A 25,148-nucleotide genomic window follows, 5' to 3' on the forward strand; every position below is an offset into this window, starting at 1 on the left:
GCTTCAGCCTCCACCAAGCACCAGCTCTGCAATCCCCCGTGCAAGCCTGCAGGAGAGGAGATGAATGAAAGATCTTCCAAATTTGGTTTGAGAGGATAACTATGGAGGATTATCATCTTAAAACCATCAAGAAAGGATTAATTTCCTATCATTCTCTATTTTCACTGATGTGTCGAGGTTGAATGAATTCAGTGGCATGCTCTTTACTCATGCAAGGCAATTTGAAGAGAAACCTGGTTTACATTCTGGTGCAGCTGTTACCATCATCTGGAGAATGAATAGCAACTGCTGGGCATGCTCCCCTTGCTGCCCAAAGTCTGCCATTACTCCGATTTAATTAGGGACCTCTGCGTTCCTGGGGTAATTTTTCCTCACAAGAGATGTCAGCTCCACACTCTTCTTATTTTTCTCACAACAACATCCATAGGTGACAACACGACTTTATAGCAAAAAGGCCAGGAAAAATGGTAACCTCATTTCTTTTTGAAAAATAAAGATAAATGTCTGCTCTGACAATGGTTGGCACCCCTCTGAAAGCCGAGCCCAGCCTTTGCCGCGAATAGTGGTAGCTCCCTACTTTGTTTTGACCTTTTCATTATTATGCGGCTTGATTAGCTATCTGAGATGACTGCTCACAGAAGAGAATGAAATCAGCTACTTAAAGATAAAAGATGAAAATGATCAAAGTAATGTTTCATGCTCTCGGAACGCTTTTTAGAAAAAGGAGTCACTGGCCCCCCACCAGTGAGGGGTGAGCAGTGCCACCAGGAGAGGCACCAGGACCCCCCCAAGCCTTCCAGGGGCACACAAGAAACCCACTGTGCTAGCAAAAAGACCTCCGCAAGCTCCAAGCCTGCCACAAGTGTACCTTTTACTAGAAAAACTGCATACATGCATATATACACACACGTATAGATGAACTTTATCGATGTATTCATCTATTTCCCTCCCCACCCCGAACTACTACAGACGTGACATGAGTCATGCTGTCCAAGCCTGCCGACAGAACCAGCACGGACATCCGCTAAGAAGCGACCATGGGGTCAAAGCAGCCTCTTGAAGAAGAGACAACAGCCTGCTGCAGGGCAGCCAAGTGCGAAGACTTTTGTCAAAAAACAGATTTGTCTTTGCTCGCCGTTAGCCTTACTGCAAGTCTGGCACCAAAGCATGAAAGAGCAAAACAGGTGCTCCAGTGAAAACTGCCTTGTCCGACAGCAGGTTCGTTCATAATTTAAACAGAAAGAGCATTTGCTTATGTATTAACTAAGCAGCAAGTGAAGGAATAAAATTCAGTAATAAGATGCAACATCATTAAATCATTACGGAATTTGTACTTGGGAATCCCTAATGCAGCAAGAGCAACGGTGCAGCAGGCAGCATCCCAACACGAGAGCATTTAGCATGATGGATTGACTCCATACAGGGCTCTACCACTCACGTTTCAGCTCCAAAACAACTGCATCATTAGGCTTGATTAGCTGGTGCTTAGAGAATATTTCGCAAGGACCACTTGAACCTGGAGACCCAGTGGCTGAAGCAGCAAAGCAGCGGAGGGAACGTGCCAGAGCAAGGACAGGGACAGGCGAGCATGGCTCTGCACAGCTGCCTTTTTTTTTTTTTTGCATTCAGATTTTATTACTCTAAGCCACAGACCCAGATATGTGCACTGAGAACTCCGTGCATCTATTATCTCTATTTATTACATGAAACCACAGTGATGCTTTACCAGTCCCTTTCACTGTGCTTCCATTAGCAAAATATTGGCCTGACTTCCTCTCCCACTCCCCCAATGACAATTATAAAATATCCCCCCCAACTACTTCTGTTTTTTAAAAGTACATTTTCCTAATATTTAATTTATAAATCATTTCCCACATGTATTAGTGATAAATGTTTAAAGGCGGCAGACAGGAATACAACAGGAAAGCATAATGCTTGCTGTTTACTAGGAGGCCTCATTAAAAAGGCATCAAGAGCAAGGAAAATAAAAACAACCTTGTGAACCTTTGTAATTGGTCTCGGGAGAAGCGTAACAGTAAGGACATCAATGCAGAAATATCCCGGCCCCTCCCAGGGTCAGAGACTGGGGGAGGAACAAGAAATGATTTTGCTATACCTTTTGCACTCCAGCAGTTCTTACAGCTCCGTACATACGGGATATATCCTATACATTTAAAACACAAACTTTTAATATTTTCTTATACCTCTAATGTCTCCACAGATCAAGTATTCGATGCTGTGATATGCAAAATCATTCTTAGATCATTCCCCCTCTGCCCAATAAATGATTTTATGTGCAGAGAAGCTACCTGCCATTTTCAGTTATTTTGACTTTTTGCAGGTTCTGCTGTAGTTTCTGTGGTTCTCTCCGCTGTGCTGCTCGGTGCAGCCTGTTGTGTACTCTCTACTAAGTCTGCCATCCACATTTGGTCTCCATTTTAATAATGATAATGGATGCGTTTGTGATTTTAACTTGCTGTTTGTAGAACACACGGGGCAAATAATTGCAAACACAATTTTAGCAAAAGAAAGGGTTAATCCACCTCTGAAATGAGCTGCTAATTTGACCAGCCTATCCCCCTGCCAGCCAGCTTCCAGTTAAACACAGATGTCACTTGCAAGGCTTAATTTTTAAACCAAACACAGCATACCATTTATTACTGAGCAGACTTCAAAATTCATATTTAAACCCAACAGGTCCCAGAGGCTCCTTTCAGATACTTCTGGGCTTCCCAGAAGACTCATGAAAGTTGATTAAACTAAAAATTGCATTTCATTTTCCTGTTTTGTTTGCATTTAAATTGAGAAACTTGCAGCTGGATAATAGCCATATATTTTCTCATGTACTTCCACTCCAGCAATAAGCATTTTGTCATGTTTTCTGTCACCTAAGTATATACTTGTTACTGCCTCTCCGAATACAACTGGTTCTTTGTGCCAAACTGCACCGCAGAAACCTGAGTAAGGCATTCCTAATAGGTTTAATTTGTGAGATTCAAAAGCCATCAAAGCACAATTATTTGTCACGTCTTCATTTGGAGATGCATTTCAACGCACGGTAATTTCAATGCGCAATAATTTCACTGTGTGATAACTTCCCTTGCACAAACTAATTCTGTTTCAGATCTCCAAACTTACAGGTCCCTGGGTGCAGCTTAGATGGATTTCTCCTCCAAAAATCTAGCTGCAAAAATGGCACGCGGGCGCCAGCTGGGGTGCACCATGGATGGACAGACGGACAGACAGACAGACAGGCGGGTGGTCACACGACGGAGCTGCGCGTGGCAGGAGCGGCAGCGCTGGGCTCCCAGCACAGCTCGGGGTCTTCCAGCGGTGCTGCTGGGAGCTCCCAGCAAACACGAAGCCATGCCCCCATCCCTTTCCTTGGCCATTTTAAAACCCCTCCCAAGGCTGACCTGTGTCACCTGCGTTGTGTTCTGCAGCAAAGCCCCGGGAACCTCCCTTAGCTCCTTCGGGGGAGCGATGTCCCCAGCCTGTACTCGACTGCAACGCACCCCGATGAAAGCATCTTTGTGCTGCTAGTTCTCACCCACACTGCACGGAAAGGGCCGCTCTGGCCCCGTGCTCAGGGCCATATCCCACGTCTGCTGCTCAGGGCACGTTTTCCAGCGAGCTGTGGCCAGCAATTTGAAGGTGGCAACAAAGGTGAATTTCAAGGACCCCCCAAAAAACTCTTAGGGCATATCCAAAGGCATCATTACCAGCACTGCAGCCCCAGCCCAGTGAGGCTGGGTACCAGCAGCAGGCTGGCGGCTCCCAGTCCATGATGGAGGCACTGCGGTGACTTTACTTTGGCAGCCACCAAGGTGACTCTGCTGGCGCAGATGCAGCCCCAGTGCCAGGCCAGCAGCACACATGTGGCAGGCTGGAAATCGGGCTAGCCATTACCACTGCTCTTGCAGTTCTCAAGGGGATTTATTTTGGGTGTAGTACACAATCGAGGTGGCAGGTAGCTGCCCCCCACCCAGCCTTGGCCCTTCAATTCCCTACCCTGGAGGAGCGATGCACGGCCCAGCCCCGCTGCTGCAGCCAGGGGAGGGTCACTGCTTTTCCCAGGAGAAAAACATCACCCCCCTAAAAACACTGATGAGAAAAAGCCATCCCAATTTGTTTTCATCTGTTTAAAAGCCTGTAAACTTTAGTGTTATTTATGGGCAGATCGGTCTGCTGCAAGCTGATGCTCTGCAGAAGGCTCACCAACACGTGCCTTGGTGTGCTCCCTTGGAGCAGCCTTAAATTGCTTTTACGACCTCCCAGCACCGTTCTGGTCAGTTCCGCTGCGCCCCTTCTGCATGCACCAGAGCCTCCACAGGGCGGGAATATCCTTGGCACTACTTGCCCAACTCCACCATTGCCAGTTTCCCAGAACACCGAAGATGAGCTCTCCCCGTGCCCTGTCCTCGCGGGTCCCTGCGTGCTCCACCACCAGCGAACAGCGATCAGCCCAGCACAAAGCTGGCCTCTGAAAAACAGCCGGGAAGGGTGAGGGGTGGCAAACTGCTTGCGGTGACTGCCAGACAGGAGCAGAGCATGCCCCCAGACCAAGAAGTTAACTCTGTTGGTACAGGAGATACTCAGCTTAACAGAATCGTGTAAGAGACTGTTATTAATTTCCCTTAGGAAATGAGCGTTTTGCAAAGATACAGTCCATAAAAGTCAGGAAAGGAGCAAGAAAATTAAAGCAACTTTAATTCACAGCATCACCTACCAAATTTTTCCCCATCATATATAACCATGAAAGCAAGAATGGGGGTAGGAGCTCGTACCCTCCCCGAAGCTGCGCTGCCCAGCTCATCGGAGCCGCACGCTGCTCAGCGCCCGACAGCAGCAGAGCTGCTGCTGTAAATCAGAGGCAAGTGGCAGCAGCGAGATTGTTTCAGTCCCGCGGAACCATCTCAGGTAAAATCCACATTAGAATTTCATTACGATTTCTCCCTGAAATATTGCTTTACATAAATTTTGTAATATAATGCTTATTAAAACCTCGGTGCAAAAAGGGACCTAATCAGTTTCTTATTACCCTCTCCCAATTTGTTTATAAATTAAAATGTATTTTAAAAAAATAGATTATGATATATTGCAAGAGAGACTCCTTATTAAAATAACTTTTGATATGGAAAACAGTATTGCAAAAATACGAAAAATGTTAAAATTAGATTTCCAAATTGGGAAAGTGCTGAAGTATTTCAATTTTCCATTACATCCACTTAAATTTGCAAGATGTGATTCAATAAATCACTACTTCACCCAACTCTGAAACAGCCAAAGGCAGATTATAACTGGGAAGGACAGAGTTTTGGTATAGTCCTAAAGATTCTTTTCAAACAGAGAATTCATTCAAACAAAAATACTTATCTTCCCCCCTTTTAATTTATTATTTCTCCTCACCAGCCCCCTACAGAGCACAACATGCTCTCTGAGCATCCCCCAGATCTGCTACTGGCACAGCTACTACGAAATTAACACCAGACTCGCACGGTACAGTACTAAATTAGAACACTACATTATTTAGGAAGGAAAATTTTACTTACAATACCAGATTTCTTTGTCTTTGGTAAACGCTACCTTTCACTCATTTTAGCTTAATTTCAAGCCTCCTCCACGGACTTCTCTTCTCCTAAGCACCCCCAGCAGCTAAAGCCTTTACTTTCCAAGCGCCCGGAGCCGCTGGTCTCCCTCGCAGTGACGCTTCACAAATGGAGCAGCTTCAGCGTTTCCCCAAGTCCGAGCCCCTGAGAAATCCACGGGTATTCATTTCTTTGAAATTATTTCAGAGGCAAGAGCAAAAAAAAAAAAAAAAAAAAGCACTGCTTCCTTACTTTGTGTTACATTTCAGAAAGTTTAAATGGTCTAATATCCTATTCCTTTTCAACATACCACAAAGTGCTAAATGGTAAGAATTACATTACTGCCACGGCTTAGATCCTGGCTGATAAGGTGAGCCTCTTACATTTATACCAACTTCTGAAAAAGCTGTTGCTATACTGGTCTAATAATTAATAATTCATGGAGCCAAATTACAGCTCTAGAAGGGTACAGACATTTTTACTAGTTCTTTCATATTCCTCTGATTTATGTATGACTAGACAGGAGACTGAGCAAAGGAAAAAAAAATTAAAACTTAACACTTCAGGTCTGAAATTAAATCGCTGTTCCATGCTCACAAAGGATGGATGGAGCAGGATGTAACAAAACTTCTTTTGAGACGAGCACACGTACAAAAATTCTGAACATCGGTTAATTTCATTACATAAAAATAACTTTCGCAGTACTAAAATTGTAGAAACTTGGAAATGTTTATCACTAAAGGGTCTTTTAGTATCATGGAAGTGTGGCACAACACATTAATATTTGAAACACCTCCACAATCCTCCTCCTTTCAAGTTGTCCTTGATGAACGGACTAATTTTTCTGCCCATCGTATCTACCCTCTCCTTGCTAAAGATGCATTTTTATTGATCCATGTATAGAACAAGATTCCCCCTAAAGACAAGGATCAGTAATTTATTTTATTTCTTCCAGAAAAAGAGATGATCCATAAAATGAGCTCTGTCAATGTACCAAGTGCATCTTAGCTGACATTTTCAGAAGTGCCTAAAACCTTCTAAAATCTTCTAAAGACTATGGGCACAGATTTTGATACTAAAAAAAGTCACCTAACGACGCAGGCAGGTACTGGGGCTATTGGAATTTCGTAGTCCAGTGTGACTTTTTACTGAGTTTTCCCCAACATTTCAGCCTGAGACCCTGGCACTGAGGAAATGCAATCCTGGACCTTGGGAGGTGAAGGAGGACATTTAGTGCACCAGGCTCAGGTTTAAAGCACCCCAAGCAGCTTTGAATATTTATAGGCGGTCTTGTTCCAATCAGTACCTTCACACTGCAACACTGGAAAATTTGAACTTTTGCACAGCTATTTTAAGTATGGTTTATTAGTAATATTTAAAAGATGAATTACTGTTACTTCATGGTTTCAGAGAATACCACCTGTATGCAGCTACCCCAGACTCTGAAACATTCACAACTATTAAAAACACCGTCCCGAATGCCGGTACCCCTCTGGCTCGCTGTTTTATCCTCTGGCACAGTCAGCCAGAGCTGGCTATTTGCTGTTACCCCAGCAGATGCAGACACACCACACCACCCGCCGCTGTTAGGATGCACCAGCTGACACAGGACTCCTGCAGAGCTAAATCTGCCTTCTCAGCTGTGGCTGGGCTACTGAAAGCCTGCAAGAAGCACCCATTTTTAATAAATAGTTAAAGCCAGGAAACAGCCATTTAACTTTCTGATCAGCACATTTTAATGCTACAAAATCTGCTTGAACAATCAGATTTTCAATGGAAACTGTGCTTCCTGGGAAGCCATCTTTTATACGAGATGCATTTGAAGTGCAGAGTTTGGCAGCGCTGGGGGAAATCATCTCGTGTCTAAAAGATGTCTCATTGTTTGTACTCATCCAGGCTGCCGATTCCCTGGCTATTCACTCAGCCTTCGTTTTGCATATCGCAAATACAAATCTCAGAAAACCTAATTAATGCCGCTAGACTGTTTCATGTGTTTAAGAACAAAATAAAATTAAATCGGTGCCAAGAAGAAAAACTTCTCTCTTTGGTTTTGGGGAAACTGCATAAGGGTAAAATTTTCATAGCTGTTAAAATAATTAGGTCTCAAATTGAGTTTAGTTTCCTAAGTTACTTTGAAAACTTAATTTTGTATCATACACAATCTAACAATTTCACATTGCCACTATCTATTTAGATCTTATTTTGTGCTTCTATATCTAATTATATGAAGTTATTTAAGCAGAAAATATAGAATTTTAGAGTCCCCATGTTTATCTTTGTTGTACCTACGTGTTTACGTCCACAAGTATATTTTAAAGCAAACAGGAAAAAAAAAAAAAAGAAGGTATTGCAGCAGGTTGTTCTACTGGAAAACAAAATGATCCAAGACAAATCCTTCACAAGCCTTTTGGAAAACAAATATACACCAGCACTTTCCAGAGGCAGTTGTTAGACATGTTAACTCTAACATCAACAGTAATTTACCTGATTTTACTCTAAAGATGAGAGCACAAGAACTTTATCATGAGTGTTTGTGTCCTCTCTGAGGCTGGCCAGAGCAGTGGCCTCTTCAAGGGACTCCCCCTCTGTTTATACCACACTTGGTTTGCGTACCTCGCACCTCTACAATGGACTTTTTACATATCACATGTAAATTTAAAAATTTTTAAATTTTTAAAATTTAAAAGTAAATTTAAAACCCCAGTAAATTTAAAACCTGCTGCTAGACCCTTTAATAATTTTACATTTGTTCTCAAGATTTTATTTATTTTTGCTACCATGGATTGTTAAAATGCAACACATCCAGACAGGCTGTAGAGTCCTTGGAGATGCTCAAAACTTTGATCAAGAAGTCCCTGAGAACCTGACCAGCTTGGAACAGGAGGCTGGTGTAGGTGATCTCCTGATTCCTTCCAAACTTTATTACTGATTTCAGTAGCAAAACAGATAAAAGCTCCCACAGCGTCAGAGACTGGAACCGGGAATGAGCAGAAGTGGCTGCACACAGGCACACTTCCATGTTTAAAGAAAACAGACATTCATTGCTGAGAGGTTCATTCAAAGAACTTGAGTTGTTTGTTAAACCTATTGTTTTGACAGAGAATAATCTGATTTGTTAATAAGAACTATCTTTTACTGGACTAAAAGAATGTCAACAATTCCTGTTGGAAATAAAACAGAAGTCTATGTTCAGGTCATGGAAATATTCAGCACCCTGGGGCACTTCCCCAAACTTGAAGCAAGCTTTGATATTTAATCCTGGCCCCACAGCTGGCACGGATCTGGTTGGAGAGCAACCACAGGGAGGTAGGGGGTTAGTGGGAACTGACCGCAATTCAGTTTTAAAACCAGTTCCGTCTCCATCAGTTCCTGAGGAATCTGAAACCTTGAGTCTTTCCAGAAGACGAACGCAAAGTGCAATGTAATTGTTGAGCCATCGTGACATAGAGAAAATGGCAGGAGGTACCTCAGGAGAAGTATTGCATCTTTTCGCAAAGCAGAAACATTACAGAAAACCTCTTATGAGAAACAGTGACCTTATCCTCAAAGCATCTAATTCAAGGTGAATTTAGATGTGTAAGTTTATCAAAGACTTTTTCACTAACAAGTTTATGCCTTTTTTTTTCTTTTCTTAGAGATTTAACAGCATTCCTTCCTCCACACGAGCTGTATCTAGCTTGTGCAGAGGGCAGTGTAGCTCCTCACTTCACACACACCAGTAATTAGAAGCTTTGCAACTGTACTTAGCTCCACTTAGGGTGATGAAAGATGCAGATGTTTGCTTTAAGTTCTGATAAGCATTCAATTTGATCAGCCTGCACAAACACCCAGCAACCCATACTGTGCAAAATTTCTTAACCCACTAGCCACATAAAAGCGCGCTCTCCCAGCGGTTAGACTTCTAAAGCCTGACATTTCTAACCCAAGCACGAGACCGTACGCCATAAACATTTCAATAGCTGAGGACACATTTGCCAAAGCCAGCTGGGACCCCAGTGAGCTCCAGCAATCACTGGAGCAGCCCAGCGGCACCTGGTGACAGCACCCTACCTCCTGCAGCAGCACCCCCGCTATTATCTACTTAAATTTACTCTTAAATCCTAAAGTCAGCAGTAGAAATGTATTAGGCTCTCAGCATGAAGAACATCCTAAATATAACCTACCGTATATATAAGCTAGTCACCTAACCAAGCTAGTTAGCTTGAAGTTACCGCCATCAGTCACACTGTCATTACAAGGGAGCATGAGGCGCTGTTAAGCACTTCTGCAGCTAGACCTTGGTCATTTTTGAAAATGTTATGACATTTCTTTGTATTATAATAAGAATTATTTAAGCTCCCTTACATTAACAAAAATCCTACACTAATAGAATTTTCTTTTCTATTAGCTAAATAGATCAGTGCAGTAAACAAAAACAAAGATATTAATTTTTCAGTTAGAAATTGAAGTCAAGTCGAAGTGGAGAACAGAAGATAATTGCAGATTTACATTTTAAAATGCAGCTAGCATTCTCAAACCCAATTAAAGCTGGTTTTGTCTCTCCTCCATCTTAACTGCTGCCGTAGCTTTCCAGCTCTGAGGCCATCATGGTGCAGAGCACGCAGGAGAACACAGAGGGAAACCTGCACAGCCCATAAAGCTCCACACACCGCTCAAACCCACGCAATGCGCAGCAGGAATAAATGACTTCCCTCTCTGGTAGCCTTACAAATACCAGCATCGCAGCAGGTACGGCTCCACCTGTAAGCTGCAGGTGAAGTCCCAGTTCTGTACTCCTACCACCAGGAAAATCATTTGCTGTCAAAGCTGAAGGACCGCGTCCATCCAGGACCTGTGAGCACACAGCGCTGCAGGAAAGCGAGCGTGCTGTCCTGTAAATATGTTTTAAATTAGTTAAATGCATTCATTTGTTGGAAATGCCAATGGATGCTTGAAGCACATGAGCGTTCATTCATAACTTTCCACCAACATGCAAGTTAAATGTGAGAGTCAAATAAAGGATGTAAATCTCAAGCTCAAAAAATACCTATTCCTTGACTAAGGACATGTGAGGGGCACACGTGCTAACAGGGTGGTTCAGAGCTACATCTAACTTTTATTTTTAAATGGGAAACCATTTTTTAGAACTGCTGTTAACTTCCATTCAACCTTTCTTTTGATGCAAGCCTGAAAATGAGACCTCAGTACTGTCTCCAGGACCAACTCACAGCACGGGCAGGGCTGTCCGGCCGCTGGGCCCTGGCAAAGAGCCACGGCTGGTTGGAAGCAGGGACTGAAAGTTTCCTCCCTCGGATGAATCTAATCTATTTATAATCTACAACGTTTCCTCTAAACAGCACTCCACCTCTTACCTTGTATCATTTTCCACATAAATGCCATGCCACAGAGCTAAAATGTATGTCCAAATAGAAAAGTGGATTTTTAAGTGAAATGTTTCAGAGACTGACCTTATTATAATCTAATCTCCAGTCATTATGACCAGAACAACTCAAAAGCAATTCCTCTCATCTTCTCCACTGCAGGGTTTTGGAAGCCAGGACCCCTGCTACAAGAAAGTAATTCCTTGCTTATTGCACATCTTTTGATTAGAAAACTGAAATACTGAGAAAATTACGCATTTTTGGACTTTTCTTTCCAGGAGTAAAGGGCTTCAACCCATGTTCATGTTAAATTTATTTTAATAATTAACATATTTTATATATTCTTCATACGTGAAGATTTTTTCTGGACCCAATAAGCCAGCCTCCTTTTTCTTTGCTCATCACAACGTCACACCTTGTCCTGTGCACCAGATTTTCCTTTCCCTGCAAGGGAGAGGGGAACTGGTGCCTCAGGCACGGGTTTTGAGGGATGTGGCACATCAGGAATCTGTTTGAAATGGGATCAGCCTTTTTAGCATCCCTTGGAAAGAAAAAAAAAGCATTGTGGATGTAAACGCAAACATCCGTGTGAGTCGCACTCGCACCTTGCTGAGGTGCCACCAGGGCGGCAGGGACACAGATGTTGGGTTCCTTGCATGTGCCTTCACTGCGTGTCTAGAACAGAAGCAAATCAGCAGACAGTTCGGCAGCTACAAAGCTTTTCAATACCTATTTTACTCTTGCCGTACAAGTACTTATTTTCACGTTTTTCGCTGTCATCTGTTTGAGCTGCACACACCACGCCAGCCGGCTTTCGGGGCTGAATTCTGTTCTCTTGGTGGCACCGAAACCTTCCCATGCCTGGGGATTGCCCAGCCCCATCACTGCAGGAACCATAGAGGATGCTCCGTGACCAAGAGCTCAGAACAGAAAGGAGGAAGCCCAGCTGTGACCGAGTCTCCTCGAGGTTCCCACACCAACAAAATGCGGACATGTTAAAGAAGAGGTCTTGTGAACAGCTGCTGATACATTATCCACTCATAAGACTATCTCCCCCCCTCGAAAAAAAAAATACTATCTTCCCCTTGTAAAAATGTTTTTTGACGCAATTCATGTGCACTCTAAGCAGAACCTTAATGCTGCTTTCTCTTAAAAGCAGTCGGATGAGGCACCAGCATGAGCAGCAAGGACGCCTGCCTGACCTCCCCCCAGACACGCCGCCCAGCTGAGGCCGAAAACTGCCCCACTGCGCAGCTAAAGGCATCAGGCGGGCCAGTACGACATGCAACGCGGGCAAAACAGAGACAGAGCACGGCCAGGACAGGCAGGCACTGCTGAGCATCCTACTGAAGTCATCTGCATTAAGGCACAAGCGGGTATTTATGTCCCTGATGCTCAGATAGCGAGGTGCCCCATCCATTTGGTGCCTATCAGATGGCAGAGCTATCAGTGTGAAATCTTTATCTGCTTCATGTCACACCGCTGGATAGAGTGTCTGGAATTCAAGCCTTCCGGCGGCCCTTTTTTTATTTCAGGACACGGCAATGCCCCGGTGAGGCACAGAAGGCGGGCAGAGGGAAAGGCAGCAACTCAGCAGCTGTGTAGGACAGCAGCAGCGATGTCTCCCCCGAGAAAGGCAGCAACGCCTGGAACAGCAGCAGCCCTGAGCACAACCTCGCTGCACCAAGGAAAAGGCTCAAGGGTTGTTTTATCTATTGACACTAAGTATTTTCAGTATTTACAGAGACACGATGCTGTATCTATTTCTGCTCACACCTGTGATAATTACACCTGACTGACACAGTAATTATTTTTTATGCTGCTGCTAAAACACTTTTTTACTGTGCATAAGAACATCTTCACTTTCTTGTGATTGACAGAAGTACACACTCCTGGAAGAAACATCTTTACACTGGTCTGAATCAACCAGGTTCCAAAGCAGTCCTGAGTCTTTCAAATCTTTTGGTCAGATGCTAACAAGGCACAGAGGAAAGGATAGAGCCGTGCTGACAGATGGGGGGGGGGGGCTGTGAAAGAAGACGTAGGTAGAAGTTTCTGCTTTATTCCAAAAATTCAAGAGTACCTTTTTCTTGTTATGCATTATTTGTTTTAATCTCTGCAACTGACATGTGGGTGCTTCTTCAGTGCCATTCTTACTGTAGGTCATATTCTCATTACATTTAGAGATGTTGTCTAAAAGATAACGCAAGCTTATTGCAGCCCAGTTACTTAAATATTTGGGGATCGGTGCTGTGTGACCCCCAAACAGGCCAGCAGAGAAGACCGGCAACAACCTGCATGAGAAAATCTCTGACTATGTAAGACAAACTGCACCCAGGTCAGGCACAGGTACCAGCCAGATGAACATCTGGAGCAAACCCAATGTAGTGAATATTTTCAAGGAACCCAGGTGCAGGAAAGATTTTTCTTCTACTTTGCAGTGGGCCATCTCACTTTATGATTTTAGAGGCAGAAAGAAACTAAGAAAAACTTATGACTAATATTCTTATGGATATGCATAAATGGATTTTAATTTTATAGCCTTTAAGGCAATGCATCATGAAATTTACTCTTTCAAAGTGAATTTAAATGCATCTTGAAATTAGAGAAAAAAGGCTTTTGTTCCCATAAGATGGCAATCAGGAAATTTTATTTCCAACATAAAAGATTCCTTCTGCAAAAACTTTGATTAATTATTTTGCATCAGGAAGAATGAATCGTGTTTTAATTGTAGCAAAAAATTTCATTATTGATTAAAATGTCATTTTAAGTAAGACATCACAGAACCAAAAGATCATTTCTGCTCTTTCCAAAATAAGCATACAAAACTAAATTTTAAACTAAGTAAAATGCCATATATCGCATTGGAATGAATTTCCAATAATAGTAACTATTTTATATCGGTACAAACAAACTTTATCTTAATTAGATTGACCTTTAAAAAGCTTCTTAGGCATTTGAGAAATGTAAATACTTAACGGTATGATTCATTCACATTCCTGTGTGCTCAGACAAAACCGAGAGCTTTAAAATACGGAGCCTAAGCCCGTTCCTGTGATTCGGACAATCGGGCCTGGGGATGGGTTTGGTCCCGTCTGACTGCACGGCAGTTCATGCCCATTTGCCACAGACCATGAATGCTCTTCAGAAGATTTCTAGTGCTTACCATGAGCATACCAATTATGCTGCGCCTCTTCCTGCTCAGATTTCTGTATTCTGTCCAGATTATTTCTCCTCTGTGCGCTGACTAGGGAACAATCCCACAGGGACGACCCCGCACACCCACACAGGGAACTTGCAGATTCTGTCTCAAAAGAGCAATTTGCTTTTATTGACGCTGAGCTTATGTCTGCTAGAATGAGGAGAGTTTGTTATCAGGAAATTTATTTCACTGGTTTACGAGGCTGTTTCACAGGAAGTGGACCTCACATCAGAGGGTAAGAGAACACATGTCTTGATGCTCGGACATGTCATCTCCTTCCATCTCTTCTTCTGAGTGACCACTGCACAAAGCTTGAGACCAGCAGAACAACTGTCAGATAATCTTTCTTAGCAAGTGACTATGTATAGGTGTAGAATTTGGCCTAAAAACAAATATAATTAAAACAAAAAGACTTTGTCTGAAATGAAAAAGATGGATGTGTTTTTACCAAGGTCTAGGAAAACGAGGGTCAAATCCATGGATGTATTACTTGTATCCAGTGCTTCTGCACACTGTTATAAAACCAAGACAATCCTGCCCAGCCTGCCTGCTCTGTGTAGGTATGTACAATCTTCCCTTCAAAGGTAATTTGTATCCTAAGGATTCACCCGTGCCAGCACAGCTCACCGACAGCGAGAGCATCGCTGCATCCGCCGTTACAACTCTTACCTGTGTCCACCGACAGCCTGCTCTCCCTCATCACAGTGTGCGCTGATTGTTCGCTTGAAACTGTCAATTTAAAACATTTCACTTATGAACTTCAGCTCTAACTAGACTACAGAGACTGTGAATGTTCCTGGCAATAAAGGAAGATTAAGGCTGGGAAGGACAAGCAAGTATCATAAAAATAACTGTGTCTAATTGGGTAGCCTACCATAGCTGGTGAAGAGAAGTGAGCAGGTCAAGCAATCGAGAACCAGAAGAAATGACCTTAAAAAGTTCTGTCTGGGGACAGACTGCCGATGGTCTCATCAGCATTCAGCTCCACCGCCACAGTCTGGAGGAGGAAACATAATGCAGAAAATGGAAAGGAGGGAGATAGAGTAGTGGGGAGAAAAACATCTTTCTTAATTCAGCCGGGGAGGAGATGGAAACCAGCCATCTGCAGCCTTTTCCCTTTTTTACGAGTCCTCTGGTCTGTGACCCACCTACTAATATATTTTCAGTATCACATATAATCTTTAAGAAGAAAGATTAGTGGCTTACAAAGGAAGTGGTCGGTAGAAAGACACTGTTGAATCTTTTCCTGCTTATTCGTATTGTTTCATGCTAACAGAGAGGGGCTTTGGGTGGGATTTTCAACAATGCTCAGAGGATTTAGGTGCTCAGTGATTTTCAGCAAAAGCAAGACACCAATCTGCCTTTTATGTCTTTGAAAATCTTCTTTCACTCGTAAGCTTTTCAAGGCAGATTGTGGTTTCCTAGGTGTTTACACAGCTCCTTCTGTACTTGGGCATTACTGCTACGTAAAGCGATAGAGAATCGGTTCCCTTCTGTCACCTAGCTTTTCCATCACGTTGGTACAGCTTTTCTTAATGAAAAGGGAGTTGGGGAAGGGGGAACAATTTTGTGAAGGCATACATAGTTTACAGGTTCGGTGAGGAACTGAAAACCTCCAGGCCTCCCCCCACCCCACCAGGATTTCCATTCCTCAACCAAGAAAATACTCTGACAAAAAGTATCAAGGAAAACCACTCTTTCTAAATTTTACTTCTAAGCCTTTCCAGTGGGAAAGAAAATAAAGTGTAGGTGCAAGAAGAAGTCCCATTTAGTTGACAGTACCTCTCCTGCTGGGAGGATGATGCCCCATGCTCGCAGCCCCTGAACAGCAGCCGTGAGCCACATCCCTTGCGGCCCCTTTCCAGGTGCCCAGAGCCCATGTCAGGAGAACCTCACTGCAAGAGACAGGGCAACGGTCTGCAGAAGTTAGCTAGCAAAACTTCTGGGCCAGCCTACCAAACCGAGTGCGCAGCTGTGAGACAGCTGCCTGCCCAGCAGCCAGCGCTCCTGCTTCTGATTTCCATTACTTCTTCCTTGCAACGGGTTCACGATGTGACAATAAGATTAAAGACACAAGACGAGAACCCCCCTCATAACTTGGATCACTTAATGGCAACGCAGGCAGCGCTGCTCATCTCCCAGCCCCTGCAACCTTTCCATGCTCTGGCATCAGCTCAGTTTCAAGCCTCCAGGTAAGGAAAGGTGCAGAGCCCCCGCACACACACTCATTCATACACTGAGGTCATTTCTCCAGACTGCTGCTTCTCAATGTCATTAGAAATACTAATTTTCAGCCAGGAGAAGCACCCAGTAAGAGAATGCTGTCCCCAGGTGAAATAAACATGCAAATGGCAGAGTCAAATAATCTCAGCAGGGGGGTTCCCTTCAACTCCTCTCAGGTTAAACGTGCAGACAAGCAGGAGGAGGTAAGCCCCTATCTGCTTTGCCATATGCCACCCCATCATACTTATCCTCAGACCAGTTAGCTCTTTCAAATGTCATTAAAACTGACTGTATTGAAAAATGCCTTAAGATCACTGCATCTGTGGTGCTCCTGACCCATGGTATTTCCGTCTATAAAAGGATTTCACCAAGATGCTATAAAAGAGCAGGCACACGCTCCACGAGCAGATATGCAAGACAGCCCTGCGAGGTGATGACAGCCCTCAGCTCCCATCAGCCTTACAGTGATGAAGATACTCAGCAACTTCTAAGGTCTGCCCTGCACTGAATAAAAAAGAAGCCTTTTCCCACACAACTTCTTTAACTTCTCACTGAAGCCAACAGAAACGTAAGACCTATGCTATCATTAATGCTACCGTACATTTTCCCATATCAATAAACAGTTAAGAAGTACTTGTAACACTGTTACCACACCTATTTTTCTGCAAGGCTTTTAAACAAGTCTATGGGCTGAAACCTGTGCAAAGCCTAAAGGAAAACTGCTGTACTATTGCTCTTATGGACAGTTGCATGAGATCTATTCTGGACTCGCTGGGTCCTAAATCATCCAGAACATCCACATCACTGTGGCATGTCCCCATGGCGTGACACACCTGTACCTGCCACACTGTGGGCACTTCAGCTCGCACTTTGCAGGCTAGGAGCCCAGCATTTCCACTGCAAGGTCACCAAACATCACTCTGACTTCATTCTTCCTCCCACAGTGCTCTGAACTTCAGGAAGTTCAGCTGAGATTCGAGAATATGCGATCCCGGAGGTTTTAGAAAATGAAGGGAAATCCACGTGCTCATTCTTACACTGACTCCTTGATGCTTGTTTTCACATAAGGATTATTACAGCACGGACTAATGATCTACAGCTTCGTGGTGCTCTAATAGCAGTTTGCTATCAAAGCCTACATTCGGCTCAGGCAAACACTGAAACCCTGCACAAACCCACCAGCAACATAGCAGTACAATTACACGGGAAAACTTCGGGTTTATTTTAAAGACATCATCCTCTGCTCCACATTACCAATCCATATCACCAAAAAAGCAAGCAATGAGATGGAGAGTTAAATTTCCCAGGTGAATTGGTCATGCACATCAGACTTTAGGTGAAATGAATCCTTTCAGCACCTAGTACAATACTGAAAACAGCTGCAGACCATCCCAGCACAGGGTACAGAATCTGGGTCGAGATCTCTAGCTTAAGGTTTTGGCTCACGTCTTATCAAAATTAATTTAATACTTCCACCTTTGCACCTGCCACCTCCAACTGAGTGAGTTTTCATTAAGTTACTGACTGCTAAATATATCTGTGCCAAACTACGAGACTTCACCTCCTGAGTAACATGCAAGGAGTCCCCTCCTGATGAAAATGTCTTTGGGCCAAAGGCATGTTTTACCTGTATTCATACAGCCTCATCAAACATAGGTCAGGCAGACTTACGTGACAGACCTATTACAAAGCACAATGTTCATTAAATAGAAAATGTTTAACAACAACAAGTTTAATTCTCTGACATTATATTTAAGAGCTCTGAACAAAACTACAAAGAAGGCATGCCATACAGATTCCCCATTGGGCTTGGTTCCAGATAGAGGGGTGGAGATGATATCTACTCCGCAGAAACTTGGCTACAGCAGCTATGAATTTCTTTTACTGGGAACTGGAATTGTACTAAGAAAGTCTTGGCAACTTACACAAAACAACGCTCTGTGTATCTGCTTTGTCCCACACGTTAGAGATGCGTACATCTCAATTATTTGTTTGCTCAAGAGACTTTCCCAAATAGCGAGTAAAGGCTGGCTGAACACTGCCTCTCAAAAGGCCGTGTTACTCAAATAACACACACGGGCATTGCAACACGAGATGAATCCACAAGCCATCAGCTACGTAAGCAGCATAGAGCGATGTACTTCATTAACCACACATCCGGCTGGATTATTATTGCTCCAGTAATAATTCCCTCACCTATTACTCACATAAAAAATCCCAGATAGAACTGTCCGAGGAGAATAAAAAGCGCCCTTTGCTCTCCTCTGCACTGTGGTGGCAAATCGCTGGCCCAGAGGATGCTCCGGTGATCAGCTTCTCGTACTCCACCCTCCCGTTGTCAGCAAGAATTACACTGCTCTTTTTCTCCAGCTAGGCCCTCCTGGAGCCCTGCAACTGCAGGGACCTGCTGCTGAATAAAGACTGGAAGCTCTTCAGTTCATTCACATCCTCTTTGCCTCCCATAGTCCCAGCCCAGCAAGCACTTTCACGTGGTTTCCTTAAAGCACAGACAGAGCACTGTTGAGTTGCTTGGTACTACTCAGATCCTTGCATGTGTTTTAGATGAAGATGTGGGAGGGCAAAATTCTCAAAGTTATTTGCAACATCACAGCTGTTTTCGCTCGAGAAACATGACTATGTCACTGTGGGACTAGAGCTGTATCTTATTTTCTGTACTACACCCACTAGAACATTTCTACAAGCCATGAATACATGAAAAAAATCTGCTTTTAGAGTTCCAAGAAATGTTTTCATCTGTACAGATGATGGTTTAAGTTGGTATTTCTCAGGCTACTTATGCCTCTCTACTTCTCTCAAAGACCTCAAAAACGCCCCATTGCTTTTGGAAGAGCCCTAAATTCAAATAGTTAGAGAAGCAAAACACTGCTAGACTTTTAAAACGATCAGGTTGCCAAATACAGACCATCTGTCACTGAAGTTCAAATGCAAAAACATTATGGTCTGAAAGGTTTATTACTAAGTTCTGTTTCAGTTGCACCCAAATTCAGGCCGGATTTTCAGCTGGTGCAAGCAAGTAGAGGAAAGGCAACCAAAAGCTAAGGCCAGATCCAAGGCTACTAAGTCCACAGCTAAGACTTCCACAAGCCACTTACGTGACAAATTTATTCAAAACATTTCACATCTGTTTAGTAGTTTTGTCCACGTGCTTCCTAAGGAGCTTAACAAGCAATATATGAAATATAAAACCTGCATTCCTTTCAGCTTCAGACTAGACTAATAAAAAGTCCACACTAGGTTTATTAGCATCCTCTTATCCCCACCAACAACACATCATAGACTCTTGACTCTACAGTAGAAACAGTAAAAGTATTAACAGTGACCTTCCGAAATTCAGACAGAAGGGACTGGATTCCATTAGTATTCCTATTAAGACAACAGAGCATCACTGTAAATTACTGGTTATTACCAAATTAAATGGTACAGAACAGATTGCTTCTGTGTGCAGCACCCGACTCCGCGCTGCTGCTCAGCCTCACTCCTGCTTATCAGGACAGGCTGCAATGGATGGATCGCGCAGTGCTGCAAAAAATAGGCCCTGGTGTTACCGAGCTTGACATCTCAAACACAGGAAGTACGAGTGCCTTTGCTGCTTCCAGAAGATGAGGACCTCCTGGATCTTCTCACTGTTAACAGTGACCTCAGCCTGGCACGCTGGGTGCCAGGGCTGCGTGACACATCCCTGAAAACGGTGCCAGTCACTTACCATGGCTAATTGCTGTGATCGTCCTCCTCAGAGGAGCTCAAACAGCTCCAAGGAAGAAAGCAATGAGATCAGTGGCACTGCCGCTCAACTGCAGCTCGTCTAGGACAGACGAAGTTACAAACCAGGAGAGGGACCAGCAGGCCAAGCAGGATGAGCCCTAGTCACGGAGGCAGGCAGGCGAGCACTGAGCACTTTTCCTACAGCCAGAAATAAGACCCTCTGTGGACTACAAGGACAACCAGCTGGCATGGCTTGGAGAGAGCACGAAGCCACGGGAACATCCTGAGGTTTCTTTTCCTTACTCAGTACTTTATTAGGGCTCTGGACCCCAGAATGCTTTTGCTATTTAATAACATTTGATTTTGTGAGAGCCCCAAATTACACTGCACAGCTTTTCAGTTTCATTGGCTCCCCACATACGGGTTACGGCCACATACGAGGACAAAGAGGAAAACCATCTCATACTTCATACTGTTAAGGGTTCCCTGGCATTCCCATTTATCAAGCAAAAAAGAAAAAAACACAGTTAAGTCACGCCTTATTCCACATAAGGGGAGCATCTAGAATGCAAAAATGAAAAACCTGCTTTAATACAGTAGTAATACATGTTTATGCAGTGGCTCACTAACTTATTACCTTGTTTCTGAAAATAAATTAGAGGATATGAATCAAACCCCCTGAAATTAATAGGAAAACTCCCATTTGCTTCGCTGGGCTTTGACTGGTGTATTGGAATGCTCTAATTGCTTTATAAAAATGTTTTTAATGTTTTTTTTTTTTCTTTTTCCCCCCACCCAACACTCTTTCATCACTGTGGTACTAAAAAAGGACAGCCAATTTCAGAGGGGACTACAGTTGTTTGAGTATTTTTATACGATACTAACATCTCCCCGGTTGACTTTTCCCTTCAGGTACATCTTTCCTTTTATCCTGTCTTGGTCCTTTATCATACAGTAAAGATTAATTTCGAATTTCTGCTGATTGTATGATCCTGGACTTCACGAACAAAAGCCTCTTTCATGGGAGACATTAATATTCACACCGACAGTCCTGAACATCTACTTTCAGAAAGGTTTAATAATTTTCTAAAACCTCTTGATTTTGTCACAATGAATTGTATTCAGGCTAACGTTTCTACTTGTCTTGGGCTACATCATTTACCCTGAGCCTTGTCTGGGCAATAAGCACCAGTCAAGTCCCTTATTCATTATTTCACTAATTGTGATTCTTTGTCTATTATTTATAACAGAACCTCTGAGTAGAGCAGAAACCTGGGACAGGAGAGAAGTGGCATGGAAGTACTTTTTGGGAACTTTTCAGATATAATGCCATACCTTTATTTCACCCCTCAAAAAAAAAAATCAACAAAAACCTTTAACAGTAGAAAAAGTGAATTAGAGGCTGGCTGTTCCAGCCTTTCCCACCAGCCTGGGATTATACCCACTCCAGTTATTCCTCTGGGAATCAGTGACAGGGAGGAAAACAGCCCTGCACGTAAATTGAAGAGCTGCCCTTGACTCAGGGCCCCTTTGCCAGCCCAGGCAGCGCTGCCAACAGCGGCATCTCTCCCCCACAACGTGGTGCAGACACCCCCAGCCCCAGGGGGCTCCTCACTGTGCAAGCCCAGGGTAAAGAAAAGAGCCAGAAAAGAGTTTCCTGGATTAAATATCCCATTTAAGCAGATCACAAGCTTTTGAAGGGAGGTAAAAAGCAGATGTGAACACGTATCACTGAGATGCCTCCTTGAAGTGTGAAAGGATATTTTTGTGAGCTGAAGAGTTTTGCTGCTTAAGATTAGAAAAAAATAATTTGGGCTCGGAGGAAAGAAACTGGCACATCCCAGCAGTTTCCTACATTTGCTAAAGCTAGCTTTAAAATACTTATTTACTTGCCTGTCCTGAACCTGCTGTGCATGATACAGAAGCAGCCACAGGAACTCCTGCCTTCAGAGCAGGGCAGCGGGACAGCCGGCGTGAGCTGCAGCAGGATGAGAGCAAAAACCGTGGGGATGCTGCGCACCCTCGGGCTGCTCTTCCCGACTGACCCTAGGGGCAAGGATGCTGCACAACAGACTAATACCTGTTTCTTCCCAAGCCATCTTTATTTCTGGGCGTCTATCAAATGAGTGGAGCAGCAACAGAATCAAGCTCAGCTGCTTTTTAGATGGCACAGCACACTCTGAACGCCACCAAGTCTGTGGTGATTTCATACCGAAAAGAATGCTTTGAAAAATGGTCTAAATATTTTGTCCTTAAAATATTTAATAATCCCCTAATTCATTATTCTGTACTGATCAAGAGATTTCAGAGAAGCACACAGGAAATTTCTGTAACAAAGTTGTTAGCAGAGGGCATAGTTAACTTTCAGCAGCACCGCTTCGATGGCTTTGATCTCCCTTTGTTTCATTGCCATTAGCAGTGCAGCCCCCCAGCCTGCTCCCTGTTTTGCCCTGGTTGAGCATCGATGAGGTTAAGAGGATTATTCAGTAGCTGCATCCTACCACCTGCTCTTCTGATCCCTGGCTTTCAGGGCTTTTAATACTTTGTACACATACCTTGGGCTCAGTTATTACAAACACTGATAATCTTCTACTTCCTCAAGGCTTGTTTCCATCTTATTTGAAGATAGCTGTAATTACTGATCTCCTTTTAAGGTCTAATTTCTTTTTAGTTAAAGTCAACTTTCATCTCATTACTAATCTTCCCTGTATTTCAAAGGAGACTCTAAAGTTAGAGAATGAACAATGACATCTGCGGAAAATAATGGCATCTGTGAAAAATATTTAATTGCTTTTTTAGTATAAAAAAAGATGACTTCCAAATAACTATAGCTTTATCCTGATGCTAGTGTTTAGCAGACCCTTCATTTCACTCATCTCCCCCTCTTGTTTCTTTCTGTTTGCAGACCAAAAATGCTTTTATATCCTAGTGCTGAAAGATCCCATCTTTTTCTCCCACAGATTTCACTTGTTTTTTTTTTCTTCTTCTCTACTGCATTCCCATGGACTGTTCCAGGTCAACGACAACCACTTCTCAGGTTACAGAACTCGTGCTATTGGGACAGAACTTTGGTTCAGGTTTTGGGTTGATCTTCACATGGAAGACAGCATCAGTTTTTTCATCGCTCAACTTTCCTCAAGTCCATGTCCAAATCAGATGTAAGAAAGTGTAATGCAGTTAATTTGCTGGCCTTTTTTTTTTTTTTCCTTAAAAATGTTCTGCTTCCACAAGGCAAATCATCAATTTATGGCCAAAGGGCATCCCTTCTGACAACAAAAATATTTTTCTTATCCTGGTTTTCAATCTAGTCAAAGTCTCTAGAGGTAGAATTGACATTCGGTAGCTGCTTTTTCCTCCTATCCTCTTTAATACCTCAAAAATACCTAGGTCCACCCTGGTGAAACATAGGGATAATAACTACATTGGCTCTCTTTTTCACATGGAAAAATAATCTGTAGACTATGTGCACTAATTACTTCATAAAACCATGTGTAGGTTATACAGAATTTAATTATTCTAACTCCAAAGAAATAGATTTCAAGAGACTTCTTATAGTTACAGCGCCTGACAAGCACACAGTGTACATACTGTCTGAAGGCCATCTCCCACCCCCAAAATGAATTTTTAGAAGCAAAGGTGTGAAATAAAGCAGTAAGAAAACCATCTAATCCATATGCAGAGCAAGACAATTTGATAAACTAAAATGCACTACTCTGTATCTATTTTACATTAAGTCCTAACACAGAAATTCAGTTTCACTTCCTCCCCCCCAATGCAGCTTCACTGCATTTCACCACAGATTCAGCCCCCACCCTCCAAAAAAAATAATTATGCACGTAATTTCTTACATTTCAATCCTCTGTAAGATTAGATGTGTCACATCAAGAATTGTCATTGACCTGAAGCTGACTGGTTATCTGCTACGAAGGTGGTATTTTAATTACCAAAGTTAATTACCATCTCCATGGAATGCAATTTCCTAACTTCATGCAGTCATAAAATGGGGAATGGAAAGTACAAGCAGTGCAGAATCCACAGAAGGTCTACACAAAAGCTTCTGTATGACTAATTGGTCTGAAATTTAATCAGTTAAATTTGTTTCATGTTCCTTTGATAAGATTATCTTAATTACTTTTTACAGTATCTAAGTAGGAGAAATAAAGAAAAAACAAATCTGCTGAAGGGGAAAACTAATTCATAAGCCTAAAGGGAGAAAGGAAAATAAGGGGAGGGGGAATACACATCTGTTGATTAGGCTATATAAAGCTCAAGTTCTTACACTTCCAACATGATTTCATGTTTCCAAATACTCATGAATATATAGAACTCTTCAAAGATTTGAACTTACACCTGAACAAATTGCCCTTTTATTTTTTTTTTTCCAGTCCTTATCTTCTTTAAAAGCCTTTGTATGTGAACTGGCTATACAAAAATACCGAATTAAGGGCAAGGATCCCAAGTCCCATCACCTTCAATACTGCCTTGTGATGTAGTGATACCATTCTGACCCTTTATGTATTCAATATTGCAGTTTATACAGTCTCTACCTATCGAGAGAAAAATATGAAACTTGAAACAAGGATTTAGAATACAAAACAGATTTCATTTGAAATACTGAAGGTCCCACAGGGACATAATCCCACCAATAGAGAGCTCTGCCCTGGCAGCTTGTCCCCATCCCCATAGTGCAGCCTCTTGGACAACAGCCTACATGTGGGGGACAACCACACATGATCCTATTGCACCATTTCTGTATTATTTTTTAATGAAGTTTCAGATCATTTCATCCAAATTGTTTGGCAAACTGCAGATTTATTTAGCCACAAACGAAGCGAACAGAAACCACTTCTCCCACGTTTGTAGAATGCTTTAAAAGACCTCTGCAGACTGATTCCTGTCTCCTTAAAAACCCAACAGCTCTCTACAGGTTCTGAATAGAGAAAGAAACCATTTTTAAAAATCATATATGGACTCCTAGTGTTGGAGCCAAATCAAGTTACTTAGTGGGGTGTAAAAGCCGTTTGTTTTATTTTGATAGAGAAGGTTTCCATT

At 42.9% G+C, this 25,148-nt stretch overlaps 1 protein-coding gene across 6 annotated transcripts in view; it reads right to left on the bottom strand.

Moving 5' to 3' along the window:
- The window catches only part of LOC308200329 (contactin-4), a 300,384-nt gene that overhangs the window by 195,385 nt on the left and 79,851 nt on the right, over positions 1 to 25,148 (bottom strand). The window contains exon 1 of one of the 6 annotated variants that reach the window (XM_080605915.1): positions 5,553 to 5,722. The exons of the other annotated variants lie outside the window; for them this stretch is intronic. The gene's annotated coding sequence lies outside the window, so the exon portion shown is untranslated. Of the gene's footprint in view, positions 1 to 5,552; positions 5,723 to 25,148 lie in introns of those variants that run through there. 6 annotated transcript variants of the gene reach the window in all.

The sequence above is a fragment of the Anser brachyrhynchus genome, assembly GCF_964034855.1.
Source record: "Anser brachyrhynchus genome assembly, chromosome: 10".
Taxonomy (NCBI): Eukaryota; Metazoa; Chordata; class Aves; order Anseriformes; family Anatidae; genus Anser; species Anser brachyrhynchus.